Genomic DNA, 15164 nt, shown 5'->3' on the forward strand with positions numbered 1-15164 from the left:
GGCATCATTATAGTAAAGTTCAAGCCACTGAAGGGAGGAAGGAAGTTGGTAGATGTAAATATTGTGGGCAGAAGTCTGCTAACAATGCAACAAGAATGAAGAAACATTTAATAAAATGTAGAAACTGTCCTGAAAGAGTAAAAGCCATATACAGAAAGCTAATACAACTAAGTGGTAGAACAACATGATCTGAGAAAAGTCTCCTTCAGGAATCCTATGTAAGTAAACAAATTCATGTTAAACAACACACAGTATAGACTAGCATCTGTATTGTTTTAAAACATTATAATTTAAAAGTTGTTAATGCAACTTTGGATGATTTATTTATTTAAAATATTTGTATCCTGCTTTTCTGCTTGCACTAAGCATCCAAAGTGGCTTAGGCTTAACAATATATTTTTTTAATTGCATAATAAATAAATAGTTAACTATTTCAGCTCGGCAGAGCCAACTTAGTCCTCTGGCCCATGGCAGAGACCAGACTATAGTTCTGTTTGGCTCTGCAGTCCCACAGCAACTGAGCAGCAAGTTGAGCAGCAGATTGTTCTTTCTGGCAGGGAGGAGGGAAGCAAGCTCTCTGCCACTTCTTCTCCTTCTGATGGATGAGCCCAGACTAGAATAGGTTAAAATAAAAATCTTTTTCCCCTTTTGTTGCAGGAACTTGGTAGCTCAAGTGAGATAGCATATTTGCAAAAAATGGAAAACGAAAACATTGAGCTGCCAGGTCTGGGGGAAGAAGCAGCAGGATCCTTGCTTTCAAGATCACTGTCACCAGATATGCGATCCACCATGAGTAGCTGTTCAAGACGGTCAAGTTTTTTATCAAGCTTTGTGGACAAAATGTCAAAAGAAGATCAAGAAAAAGCAGATGAGACATTAGCTTGAGCTGTATTTGCAAATAGCACACCTCTTTCCATAACTGAAAATCAAGACTGGAAGGAACATTATAAACTAGTTCGCCCATCATATAAGTTATTGTCACATTATCACTTATCACATTCTTTCTTAGATAGAGACTATGACAGAGTTCAAATAATGGTTATTCAAAGGATTGGTCAAGCAGAACCACTGATGTCAGATGGATGGACTGATGTACAAGGAAATCCTTTATTGAACATTATTAGCAACACCTGAACCAATATTCCTGAAAGCAATTGCTACCAAATCTTCTCATCATACAGGTGAATACATAGCCAAACTACTGAGTGAAGAAATTGAAAGTGCAGGTCCCACCAGGGTACAAGCCCTTGTAACTGATAATGTGAGTAACATGAAAGCTGCATGGCAAATATTAAAGGTAAAGTATCCTCATTTAGTAGTATTTGGCTGTCTTGCTCATGGGTTGAATCTTCTGGCAAAGGACATAGTAAGTGTGAATACAATGAAGACAATATTGGCAAACTGCAAAGTGATTGTGAAGGTATTCAACAATCATCATGTTGCTAATCAGACTTTGATGAAATTACAGAAAGAGAAGCGGGGGAAGGAAAATGCATTTTTATTGCCAGGAGAAACTGGATGGGGCTCGACTACGAAGTGTTTACATAGTTTGCTGCGCGCAAAGGACTGTTTGCAGTGTGCCTCAATAGATGACAGTATCCCAGATTATTCCTGTGAACATTCAAAAACGGATTCTTGAGAATGATGTGTTCTGGGTTCGAGTTCAAGGAGCATTCAGTTTGCTACTACTAGTTTCAGTGGCTATTAAGAAACTTGAAGGAGGTACACCAAGCCTTTCAAATATTCCAGAGATATTCAGACAACTGAATGAAAATCTAATTGAGCTTTTGCTGTCTTCATCTCTATCCAAAAAAGTAGTAGTAGTAGTAAAAACAAACGTTTACTAAGAGATCTGAGTTTTGCTCTCATCCAGTTCATCTGGCAGCAAACTTTCTGGTTTTCCAAACTTAAATAGTTGGAAAAAAAATTATAGTAAGATTTCAGGTTTTGTCAGGCTGAGGAAGTTTCTGCAGTTGGTGTGTGTTCTTCCTGGATGGAATGAAAAGTAAAGAAGCCAGAGGCTGGGCTGGTATGCATACAAGATAGGCAGTCAGGGAAGATGTAAATTGAGGACTCAGTGGGTGAGAGACAGGTTGGGGGGGCGGGGAGGGGGGAAGAAGGATGAATGTAGCAGTTAAACAGTGGAGAGGTACCTGGGGAATCAGATGTCAGGCAGGTTATAATGTGTCATAAATCCAATGTCTATATTGAGTCCATGATTTTTTGTATCCAGGAGGTTGATGAAGTGGAGTTCATAGGCTCATCTGTGAAAAGTGTTTTGTAAATTCCATTTGAGGATTAGGACTGAGAGATTGGAGAGAGAGTGGTTTTCTTGTGAGAAATGTGCCCCGACAGGTAATTAGGTATTCTTGTCTTTGATAGATTTCCAGTGTGCATTCATTCTTGTGCGCAGTTGTTGTTTGGTCTCTCCTACGTATTTTCCATTGGGCCATTTAGTGCACTGGATGAGATATATTACATTTCTGGAGGTGCAGGTGTAAGATCGGGAATGGTGATGGTTCTGTTGTGGGATGTAATAATTGTTGGGGTGGTGGAGATGTGTTGGCAGGTTTTGCATGTCTCATCATGGCACGGTCTGGATCCATTCGGTGTGTTCTGGGCTTGAGGGAAGTTTGCTTCTGGTGATGAGGTTAGCGAGGTTCAGTGCTTGTTTGAAGGCTAGGATGGGTGGTTCTGGGAAGATCTCTTTAAGAATAGGGTCTTTTTCTAGTATGGGTTGCAAATGTTTGAGGATTTTCCATATGGGTTTGAGGGAGGGGTGATATGTCATAACCAGCGGTGTGCAATTCGTGGGGGTTTTTCTTCTGTACTACCTTCATTAGGTATCTGGGTGGCTCTTTCAAACGCGCAATCTATCTCTCTGGAGGAGTGTCCTTGTTGCGCGAAAGCCTTTTTATGATTGGTGAGGTGGTAATCCTGGGTGTTCTTCTCAGTGCAAATTTGGTGGTATCTGAGGGCTTGGCTGTATATCACAGGTTTCTTGGTGTGTTTAGAGTGATTGCTGGTTCTGTGCAGATATATATGTTGGTCTGTGGGTTTTTTGTATAACGTGGTCTGTATTTTACCATTCTGCATACTGATCATCATGTCTAAAAAGGAGATGTTGGTGCTGGAGTATTCAAGAGATAGTCGGATGGAGGGATGATGATTGTTGAATTTCTAATGGAATTCAGTCAGAGATTGCAGGTTTTCAGTCCAAATGATGAAGATGTCATCGATATATCTTAAGTATAGCAAGGGTTTGATGGTGCAGTTCTTGAGGAATTTTTCTTCCAGGTGGCTCATAAAAAGGTTGGCATACTGTGGGGCCATTTTGGTGCCCACAGCTGTGTCTAAGGATCCAAAGGAACAGCAGCTTCTTGTGAACGGAAATAGAAGGCCTTCAGCTCAATCAGGACAAAAAAAGAGGAAAAGACTAACAAATGAACGCACCACTAAGCTTGTTTCTTTTCCTCAAAACCTCTTGCTTCTGGAGAGTCAGTCAGAAGCACAATTAGTGAAGAAGATACAGTGTGATGATAAGTTGCCTTTGCCCATAGACTCATTAGTAAAACCATCCTTTAGAAAAAGAGAATGTGCTTCAAGCAGTTCTGAAATGGAAATAATAAGTAGTGCAAGTGATTCTACAGATAGTGACAGTGAAACTGGAGGTGCTGCAATGACCTCAGTGGAAGAGAGTTAAACTCTGTTGAAGAAGATGAGTGGACAACCACAGCATATCATGTACAGTTCTTTGGTTTCTTAAAATGAGTGTGTCAACAGTTTTAAGTGCCTTCGTTTTTTTCCCTTAAATATAAACAACCAATGTAAGGGAAGTACATGCTATTGTGTATTGTCTTTACATTTTTACAAGTATTCTAATAAAAATAATTTCTTTCCACATAAAGACTCTGAATTTGTTTGAATATAACATTTAAACCATATGAAGTGTGCTGTATTTAATTTTTTTCCTAATCAAATATTTCAGTCCAAATACTTGTGGCTATTGGGACATAAAATTAACATGGGGGTACTTTTTTAGTTTTGTTTACTAGCTATAAGTCAAATAAACATACTAAATCTGATCACGCTCTATTTAGGGCACTGGACATTTTTCCAATTCAAAATTTTCCAGAAAACCCACATCTCTGAAACAAGTCATATTTTAATTCTTGCCAAGCTCCACGACTTCTTGAAGGAAAGACTAAAAACAAATTAACATGGGGAAGATGCAGTGAAATAAGCTATGGGGTTGTTGATTCATGTTATGTAAAACTCGCGTTACACATTTTTTAGATTTAGTTGTCTTTGGTTTAGTCAGTAATATATATTCAGATATTAATATTAATGTTAACATATCCATCAGGATGTTTCTGTATGTATACAAAATTATGTATAAAACATCTTCCTTAGTTGACATAACTCTTTGGGAATGGCATAGAAGTAACAGGATAATCTGAAAGATGGGGCTAAATGGATAACCCTGTTGTTGCCCATCCAGCACATACTCTGTACCAGTTAGGACAAGATGTCTGTCTCTTTAGGCTTGCTGAGCTTCTGGAATGCATTGTTCAAACAAGAAGCTGGCAGAAACTCTTTTACAAAATGACAATGAATGTCGGGGTAAGGGGGTAAGCAAGTGGACTATAAATATTGGGGCATTAAATAAATGTCATGCTTGCTCCATTGAAATGTCCAGGCATTGCAACAGACAAAAGAATTCACAATGTATATTTTACGTCACTGACTGATTATGTTTGCCATTATCAACACAGATTCAGCTTGGTCAGTTTGTTCTCTTGAACCTTTTCTTATAGATAAGAAACAAATTAGTACTCTGCGCTAACTCCCTGGGTGATGCTTTGCGTACACAGTGAGAGTGTTTTTGAATACAGTGGTTCATTAAACTTTCGGAATGGAGTAAACTACCTCCTACTGGGTGCTACACATGCTGCCATGAACGACTGATGTGTCCTGTGACTGGGGGGGCACCATGGCAGCAAGCAGCGAGTGGCAACCACCTGCAGCTGCCTCCCGCCGTGATGGCGTTGGTGAGCGGGGACTGCCTGTAGCCACTGCCCGTGGTGCCAGCACCAGCGAGCGGTGAGCAGGGACTGCCTGCAGCTACCACTGGCGGTGTCAGCAGCGGGTGAGGAGGGTGGCAAGCAGCAGGTGGCAAGCAGGGACTGCCGGCAGCCACATTGGCATCAAGTGGGTGGAGCGACAGCCCGCAGAAGAAGCCTGCAGTGGCTTCAGCGGTGGCCAATCTTAGGGGGGGCACGTGCCCCTCCATGCCCCCCCCACCCCATTGCCTATGCGTGCTGCTACCCGTGCACTGTACTGTGAAGTAGACTAAACTAGCTCCACAATAAAATGTCACTGTCTCTACATGCACTGGTATTAGGGCACAATACTCTAATTAATTCACCATAGGATAGTACTGTCAGGTACAGTACTATTTCATGGCAGAATAATTAATTGTGCTAAAATACATGTATAGACAGTGACCAGGCAGGGGCCAGACTCCTGGTTGCTGCCTAAATCACATGGCTTGGCCAGTTGTGTACTCCCATACCCCAGCCAGCCCCTCCACTGCCCGACACCATCACCCAGACCTTGTGCCCCTTGCCAGCCAGGGCCTGCTCCACCCTAGCTCAAATTGCTGCTGTCCCAGGCGCACATGTAGAAGCTGTGCCCAGGAGCAGTTTACTTTGGGTCAAACTGCTCTGGTGTTCATTTCTTCACAGTAATTGCATGTGTAGATGCATCCACTGCCTGCAAAGGGAGTTTGTTGGGGTAGCTAGTGTCTAAACTCACACTGTAGTTTGCTTTTCAATAACTTACACATGTAGCAAAGTTCTGCCCAAATGCACTTATAGGCAGAATGTTGATACTTATAATCCCCATTTTAGATGCTGTCTAGTTCTAAAAGCCCCACGTGCCAACATTTGTTTTTATTACTAAGACTCTCTAAATGACCAAATGCAGGACAAAGCAGAGCAGAGAGGTCCCTAAGCATTTCTGGAACCTTCAAACCAGGCTCTTCCCTGCACATCCTGTCTGCACGGCCTAAGCTGGCAGATGTTCTCATACCTGCTTCACTGGGGCCTGGATAGAACATGGCTGGAGGAATGAATGCTTCTCTTTTTATCCAACAGATCAGTTGTTATAACTCTCCTCTGGGACAGCAGGGTTCATAGTTTCGTAGTTGGTAGGGTCAGAGGGGACCTGAGCAGATCATCAAGTCTGACCCCATGCCATGGGCAGCAAAGAATGCTGGGGTCAAATGTCTATCTAGCCTTCTTTTGAAGACCCCCAGGGTAGGAGCGAGCACCACTTCCCTTGGAAGTTGGTTCCAGCTCCTAGCCTCCCTGGCTGTGAAGTAGTGCCTCCTGATGTCTAGCCTGAATCTACTCTCCATCAACCTATGGCCGTTATTTCTTGTTACTCCCGGTAGCGCTCGGGGGAACAGGGACTCTCCCATTGCTTGCTGGTCCCCCTTGGTCAGTTTGTAGATGGCCACTAGATCCCCTCTCAACCTTCTCTTGTGGAGGCTGAACAGGTTCAGGTCCCGTAGCCTCCCCTCATAGGTCCTGCCTTGCTGCCCCCTGATAATGCAAGTGGCCCTCCTCTGGACCCTCTCAATGCTGTCCACATCCCTCCTGAAGTGCGGCGCCCAGAACTGGACGCAGTACTCCAACTGCGGCCTGACCAATGTCACATAGAGGGGGAGGATCACCTTCTTGGATCTGCTTGTGATGCATGACAAGGTGCAGTTAGCCTTCCTGACCGCGTCTCCACATTGTTGGCCCATATTCATCTTGGAGTCAATAATGACTCCAAGATCCTTTTCTGCCTCTGTGCTGACAAGAAGGGAGTTCCCTGGCCTGTAGGCATGCTGCTGGTTCTTCCTCCCCAGGTGCAGTACCTTGCACTTGCTAGTATTGCAACTTTCTCCTCTATCTGGGAGCATTTTAAATTGCACCTCCCACCTCCCTCTGTGTAACTGCCATGGTAGTCAGGAGTGAGGCTCTTTCAGTCCCTCCTGTTTAAGTTGTTACAATTTGCTTGGAATAATTAAATAATTGTTGACAACAGAGAGGGAATGTGGCAAGTCTAGTAGTTATGGTACTCACCTGGGGAAGGCCCAGGTTCCATTCTAGCTCCTGTGACAATGTCACTAATCACTGGGGAAGGAATTGGACTGCAGACACTCCTTCAACCATATAAATGTCCTCACCACTAGAATAGGGTTATGCTCATGCTTAGTTTCTCTGTCCCAGCATCATTAAATGCAGCAGCTTCAACTAGAGAGATTGAGTGATACCCATTCCGGACTGCTTGTAGCTCTTTCCTTAGAGCATTCACCTGAGTGATGAGGAGATTCAGGGTAAAAATCACTGAGGGAAAAAAAATAGAATGGAGCCTGATTTTCCACATCTAAGGTATTGAATTGAATCCCTGAATTATTTGAGGATAGCAGAGGAGTGATGACACTGGCTGTATTTTGTGGCTAAGGACTAGTATAGGACCCTAACTCCCAGAAAGGGTTCAGCATTTGAATTTCAAGCAGAGGAGGCATCATGCTTCTTGCAGTGCAGAGAAGGAATGGCCAGCCTGTGACACATGTACCACAACTGGCATGGGCAGCTGAGGAGGGAGTGGACAGCACAGTGGCAGGTGGGGCAGGGAGCACAGGATAGGGAGCAGAGAGTAGAGTGGCATATCAGGCAGAGTAAAGGGATTAGAGTGGCCCTTGTGTGGGGCTAATTTATGCTATGCCTGCCAAAGAAGTTGGCCCCCACTAGTCCAGGGTAAGATACTTAAGTCCTAGAGTAGAGCTGAGCTTATGACATGCCCATCTCCTATTGACTATGCATGTCCCTTACTCTAGAGTTCTGTTTTGTTACAAGACAATGATTGTGATATGAGTGTTTGGGAGAGGGAGAGGGAATGCTGGAGTAAGCACTTTGGAGGCAACCACAGAAGTGGGTATTTGCAGAACTTGAATCCCACAATAAGAGGCATCTTAGCAAAACCTAAGATAATGTAGGAGGTAGCATACACAATAAGTACTTCTACTATAAATATATTTGAGAGCTCTTCTAAAATGTCACAGAAAGCAGAGCCATGTGCAGCTGTCATGTTCTTCATTGATAAACAAGTTTAACTCTATTGTCCCCATGGTCATTAAGAAACAAAATTCAGATCTATTCTCTGTGCACTGTTCAGATCTGTTTTCTCTGCACTGGCATTAAGCCAAGTAGCAGCGTTCTGATCTCTTTTTGTCCTAATCATTCCTTTAAGAGAAGTAAAGGCTTACTAATTCTTTTATGGGAAACAAAAGCGTATAGCTTGTTTCTTGGAAACAAAAACATGGAAAGAAGGCAATATAATGGATTTTGTAAGTTGTAAGAAAATATTTTAAATTATTGTTTATGAGTTAAAAATTAATGAATGATGTAAATGCCACATGGTTAAAAATACTATCATTTTTTCTGAATATGAAACTTATTCTGTACATGCTCTAAAACCTGAAATTTCTTAAACATTTAAGAATAACTTTTCTATGAAATTATAAAGTTCTTAGTTTGAGGTTTTCCATTCACCCTAAGGGTCACACTCCCTGCAATGGGCAATAAAAAAATTAGTATTTAGTATAAATTGGTGCCTTTATATTATACAACAGATGGATGGTTTTGAAAAGTGATGGTTGCACAAGTATAGTGTCTACTTTGTAATAATTTTACCACTCTTAGCATAAAATACATTAAGAACAAAAAATAAATTATTGTTATTATATTTGAAGATGCTATTAATCTGCTATAATGTTTATGGAAAGTCTCTCATGCATTTACCTTGTGTGACCAAAGGCCAGCCCTAGGAGTGGCCGTGATGCCCCATGGTGGCAACGCAACCCTTGCCCCGCTCTGGCTCTAGGGTGCCCTTCCCTTCTTGCCTACCAAGCCTTGATATTACTGTTGAATGCTAGAAAGGGTGGCTGCATAAAGGTCCTAGAGCAAGCCCTCATTTCTTGCGACAGCCAGCTGGTCCCACCTGTATCCTGCTGGTCTCAGGCCTATTTTGTGCTCGGGGGGCACCTCAAGGTATTTGTAGCCTTAAGCGCTATTCACGACCTCTGACCTTCCCTACAGCTTTGCCCATACCCCACAAGTGTCACCATCTGATCACTCCCTTGTTGGGGCCTCAGCCTTCTCAGCTTCTGCCCCTTTCCTGTAGCTGCAAGCCTCCAGCCCTGACCTACGGACTTGAGTCCTGCTCTTTTGGTCTCAGCCCTGTCACTCATTAGCATCTCTGGGCCTCTGGACCCTGTCTCTTGATCTCACCCTTCTCTGGGTGCTGGGCCGTTGGCCCTGGTTCTCATCTCACTAGGCTGTGGGCCTCTGGCCCTGGTCCTGCCCTTCTCAGGCTGGCCCCCCTAGCCCAGTCTGGCTTTGATCCTTGCTAGGCTTCAGCTGCTCTCTCAAAGCTTCATGCCTCTGATTAAGCCTGTTCTGTGTCTTGAGCCCCTAGAGGGGCTCATGACACTCTTATGCCTTCAGGCACTACTGGGACCTCTGCCTTCCTCTGATCCTCCAAAACCCAAACCTAAACCACCATTGAAAACTGTAACAAAGGAATAAGTGTACTGGCTATAACAAACGAAATCCACTCTAGGTGCAAGCATCAACAGTAGTTCACTGCCTTGCAACAAGGCTTCACTTTACCCAAGGTTGTGTTCCTCTGTAAGATATTAGCATCTTAGTGGTAGTCCTTAGGGCAGCTCAGAAGTGAGACAGATATCATCATCCTGCAGCCTTCCAGACCAGGATCTTTATCCCTCCATAGCTTACTGGGCCAGCCTTAACCTGGCACAGGCCCTAGACTTATAGACTGCCTAAGACCTGCCCCTTCTGGTCAGATGGCACTCCAATCTCACAGTGGGTCCTTATTAGGTCCTGAAGGTTGGTTGTCATGGCATTTTGTGACTGCTGCTCTGGCAGCCCTTTGCTGCCCAAACTGGTCTCTGCCCTATTATTTGGCAGCTAGTTCTGAAATAGGTAGCCATGGCCTCTTGCCCTAAGCTGCCTATTTCCTTGTAGCCCACTTGTCCTAGGAAGAGTGTTCCTGATTGTTTGCAGGTTTGCCCTTTTCCTCTAATAGGTAGCTCCCTGCCTAGGCAGCAAAGTTTCTTTGCTGCCTTCCCTTGGGTAGCTGGTCTGAGTTCAGCTGCCTGGGCTCTATCAGCTGCAGTTTCTTTCCTTAAAGTAACAGGGAGCCGTAGGCTCTCTGTTGCACCTTGACATTGCCCAACTGAGACTGATATGAATGTAGGTGGTATGATGCCTGTCAAAGTATTATGAATTCTAACTGTGTGTTGAAGCCTTGAGCAATGACCTTATGGCATCACCTGGAAGATGGAAACACTAATTCTGAAGTCATTTTGCATTCAGAGAATTGGCACATCCTTAATTGGGAGTTTGGAATTGAGCCCAGAGGGTGTCCAAACTCATCTAGAGGCTGGCTTTTCACCAACAGGGTGTGATCAAACTCCCTGGGGTGGCAGATGAAGACTGGAAAGGATATGATTATGCAAAGCAGTCTTTTGGGAAAGCAGGACTGGAGACCTAAGTTGCACAATTCTTCTCTGATAGCCTAATCTCTATATATCTATCTCTCTCTCTATATAATTGCACTTATTTAGTACCTTTCATCCATAGATCTGAAATGTAGCTTAGTTTTATTTTTTTCTGCTCTAAAGATGAAGATACAAGGTGCAAAGCTGTTAAATGTCTTGCCTGGTATCTAGAGTCTAGAACCTGTCATCCAGAATATTAGTGGTTTGAGTACACTGATTTTGAAGTGTTTAGTTAAAATGTTCATTTCATAGCAGAAGCATATAATACATAGGGAGTACAGAGGGTGAAATGGAAAGGGCCATAGGACTGGAAAGCGCATCCTTGGTCAGTAGTATAATTAGGGGTGGTCAAGGGTAGGCATCTTTCCTGGATAACAACTTAAGACAGGGGCAGGCAATTATTTTGGGTGGAGGGCCACTTACTGAGTTTTAGCAACCCATCGAGGGCTCCATGACAGGCAGCCCAGGGCAGATTAATATTAATTTTCTAAATTGTTTAGGGGCCCCGCAAGCCGGATAGAATGGCTTGGTGGGCCAGATTTGGCCCACGGGCCACATTTTGCCCACCCCTGACTTAAGAGGTGGTACCAAAATAGGGGCCCCTTAGGGAACCCATGCTGTGGCAGCAGCAGCCAGGTGTAGGGACAGCATGTGCTGATGTAGTAGCAGCAACTGGGGGTGAACAGACCATATCATGATAGCAGCAGACTTCACCACTTTAGGTAAGAGTTATTCTCTCTCTCTCTGTCATACACCCATACTGAAGTTAAGCATTGATTTAAATGCTTTGCTGGATTGAAGCTGATATTCAGAGTCTCAAAATGTGGAGAGGAAAGAAATAGCAGTTTATATTGTTACACTGTTACAGTTGAAGGACAGTTTCATATCTATTAAAATGTACCTGAAAACTGATTTTGAAGTCCCCTGCTATTTTCATTCACTGAAGTACAAAGTGAAGTATTTATACCGCAGGAATGCTGTAAGTGTGCTGAGTTTCTATTTATATAGGTAGGAAGAGACAGTCCCTACCCCCAAATACAATCTATATTAATGAGACAGACTAGTATCCATAAATGAGCAAAATGTTAGGTACATGACCTGTCACTGACCTTTGGACTTCACCTCCGGATTCTCCTCTCCCTCCAATGAGTCAGATGTTCTACTGCGCTTTGGCTACTTCTGCCTAACCTGCCTTCTAGCATCCCCATCCTATGGCATAAATTCAGATATGTTTTATTGTAACTTGAGAGGAAAAAATGCCAGCCAGTTGGCTGGGAGAGGATTTTTAAAAGAACGCCATGCTGGCCTAATGCTGCTCTTTGATAAAAGGAGAATTAAGCAGACAGCAGGGTAGATTTGCACCTTATAGACTAAACCCATGCTGACTGTTTTGAAAATCCCACTCATGATGTTATGCCAATAAAGGGTCTGGAGTTTTATTTACTCCGTGCATGTCACTCCCTGCCAAAGTAGCCAGCAACCACAAAATACAGTCAGTATACTGTACCACATTGGTATTACAGTATGTCTGAGAGTGATTGACTGCTTAGGACAAATATCTTTAGGAAGTCTGTTGCTTAAAGACTTCTGTGAAATTATATGATATTAGAAATATACTAAGGAAACACTTAGAGTTGTTTTTACAGGGTAATGTATTTATTAGAAAAAAGAAAGTAATATAATGCAGATTAATTTTAAAAGCCAGAAGAAATGACAGAGAGAATGAAGTGGAAGTAAAACTTCCTTCCTTAAGAGCCTGTCTTCACTTGCTCTGAATCTTTCCAAACTTTCACTCATTTAAGTCTTGTTATTTATTTTAAAACTGCAACTGCATTAATAATTCTTTTTTCTATATTCCTTTATCTCTATTAATTAATATTCCTTTTTCTATATTCAAGGCTCTCCTGAAGGCATCACAGCAGAGGGTGGATGTGAGAAGTCACTGACTGACATCAAGTTTGATGAATATTTTTTGAATATTTGCGCATCTTTGTTATCTAGATTAGTTGGTATAAGTGTAGACGTAGCATCCTGCCTTCTAATCTCTATCAGTTTGCTTGTTGTCCTTTAGATTGTGAATTCCTTGGGTCAAGGATTCTGCTTTCATTAGAAAATGTCTAATACAGAAGGGTGTTGCTGGAAATGAACATTAAGAATAAATTATTTTTGAAAATGGTACAAAATAAATATTTAGTCATTCTACCACAAATCCTTTTACACACAAAACTATGTCAAAAATATTATTACGGTTGCGCCCAATAATGAAGTACTCAATACTTTAAAAATACCAAAATTAAGGTTGCAACCTTGGTCCCTTGTTCATAAGCATTATGATTCCATCTTTAATTATGTGATCCTATATTATTTTTTGTACAGTGCCCTGCCTCATTCAGTACACAAAATGAACAGTGCTGGCTTAATGATGAACAGTTGATATTGCCTTTCATTTGTCTGCTCTAAATGTCAGTTTGCAATGCAAACCTTGCTCTGAAGACCAAATTACTCATTTCCTTATAAGTTTGTAAATGCTGCTTATCACTGTAGTATAAGAATGCTTTATAAATTTGCATTCATTTTTCTTTAAAACACCCCTTCTCAAGTGAAAGGGTGGTATTCCCTTATTTTACAGATGATAAGCGGGGGCAAAGAGAGAAAGTTCCAAATCTTCTATTAATTTTGAATGCCATTGTTTAACTATTACTCAATTTATATAGACATTTTAGTCATACACGATTCTTTATGTTCTTTTCAAAGCACACTATTCACTGACTCTATTTCCAGCTGTGAGAACTCATCACTTCTTTTAATCAAGTATGGGGTTTCAAGTCATGTGCCCAGAAAATATCAAGTGAATTCTTTTAAAGAGATTGTTCAGCATTACGAAGGAACCCTGTGGCCCAGGGGGCTAGAGAGCCAGTTCTCCAGGGCAGCATTCAGCTGACATAACCCTGAGACCCTCTCTTCTCTTCCTGCACTGCCCTGCCTCATCTACTGTAGATCTTTTGCCTTCAGCAACAAATGAAGCAGAGGTCCTACAGCAACAGCTTCCTGCATTCATCTCCAGAGCAGGTTCACACAAGGGCACTGGGTAGAGCAGATTTTCTGCTTCCTGGCCTGCGTCTTCCTGTTGCCTGGTGCCCTTTCCTGCTATAACGTTGGTGAGGAGAAAGAAGGAGAGCATGAAGCTGCCCTTCCCCGTGCCCCACTGCATTCCATTCTCTGCTTTCACCTCCTGGGAGCACAGAATTATCCATTTGCTTCCTTCCTTGCCTTTCTGTGCTCCTGTTCTTCTTCCCTCTTTTGTCCCTTTCTCCTTTCCTTTCTCCATGGGCATTAGTACCCGCTCCCTCCCCTGCTGTTCAGGGGACCTAAATTTAAATTTACACCTCTGGATTGATTGTTGAGGGGGGGATTTAATTCTTTCTTCAGTCCCTGATCCCTCCCCAATACCACCATTGCATGCCTTAACATCAGTGCTTGTAGGGTGAGCCTCATAGTGCCAGATATACTCTTTTTAGACACGTTGCTTTTGGTGATCTTCCAGGAGAACATCTGTCATGTTCTTCATCGATAAACAAGTTTTACTCTGTTCTTTCTCTGGTCATTAAGAAACAAAATTCAGACCTATTCTCTGTGCACTGTTCATATCTATTCTCTCTGCACTAGCATTAAGCAAAGTAGCAGCATTCTGATCTCTCCTTTTGTCCTAATTGTCCCTTTAAGAGAAAGGAAGGCTTACTAATTCTTTTACAGGAAACAAAAACGTATAGCTTGTTTCTTGGAAACTAAACAGGGAGAGAAGGCAATATAGTGGACTTTGTAAGTTGTAAGAAAATATTTTAAACTATTGTTTATGAATCCAGCAGGCAGCTGCAGTGGGCAGACCAGATGCACTTAACTTACACTGCAGTTGTTGTGGTGGGTGATGATCCTGTTCTTCCTGGCTGTACAGTACGGGATGCCCGGACTCCTAGGATCACGAGCTGGAAGAAACCGCATGAGGTCATCTAGTCAAACCCCCTGCTCAAGGCGGGATCATCCTGCCTAAACCATTGTAGCTGAGAGTCTGGACTAATTGGCAGTAAAGTCTGGTCATTTCCTGTGTGGAGGCTGCTTCTCAGTCTTATGAGTATTGCAACTGTGTTTTGCTGGGCTGGGAGTGAGTGAGTGAGTATTTCCGGTCCACTTCTGGGTCCGCTGCTGAGCATGTGGGGGATCCTCACCCCCCTGTAGTCCCCTCCCAGCTTGGTGATCGTCTGTGGGGGGACCCCGAGTACACCCCAGACCCCGGAGGCACCGGTTGCTGAGCTGGTGGGGGGGTTGCCATACATGTCAACAACAGCAGGTTGGAGGCTGTTCATATTCTTCTGGGAATCCTGTTTGGCCTAGCACAGGCAGGCTTGTGCTTGTCCCTTGGTTCAGAGGTGGTGTCATGTGAGAGAAGCTATGACTACTCTGGGAAGGCAGTTGGTGGATGAATATGGCAATAGGGAATGGGTGGGCTCCCCTGCATGCTCCCCAGCAG

The sequence above is a fragment of the Alligator mississippiensis genome, chromosome 5 (assembly GCF_030867095.1).
Source record: "Alligator mississippiensis isolate rAllMis1 chromosome 5, rAllMis1, whole genome shotgun sequence".
Taxonomy (NCBI): Eukaryota; Metazoa; Chordata; order Crocodylia; family Alligatoridae; genus Alligator; species Alligator mississippiensis.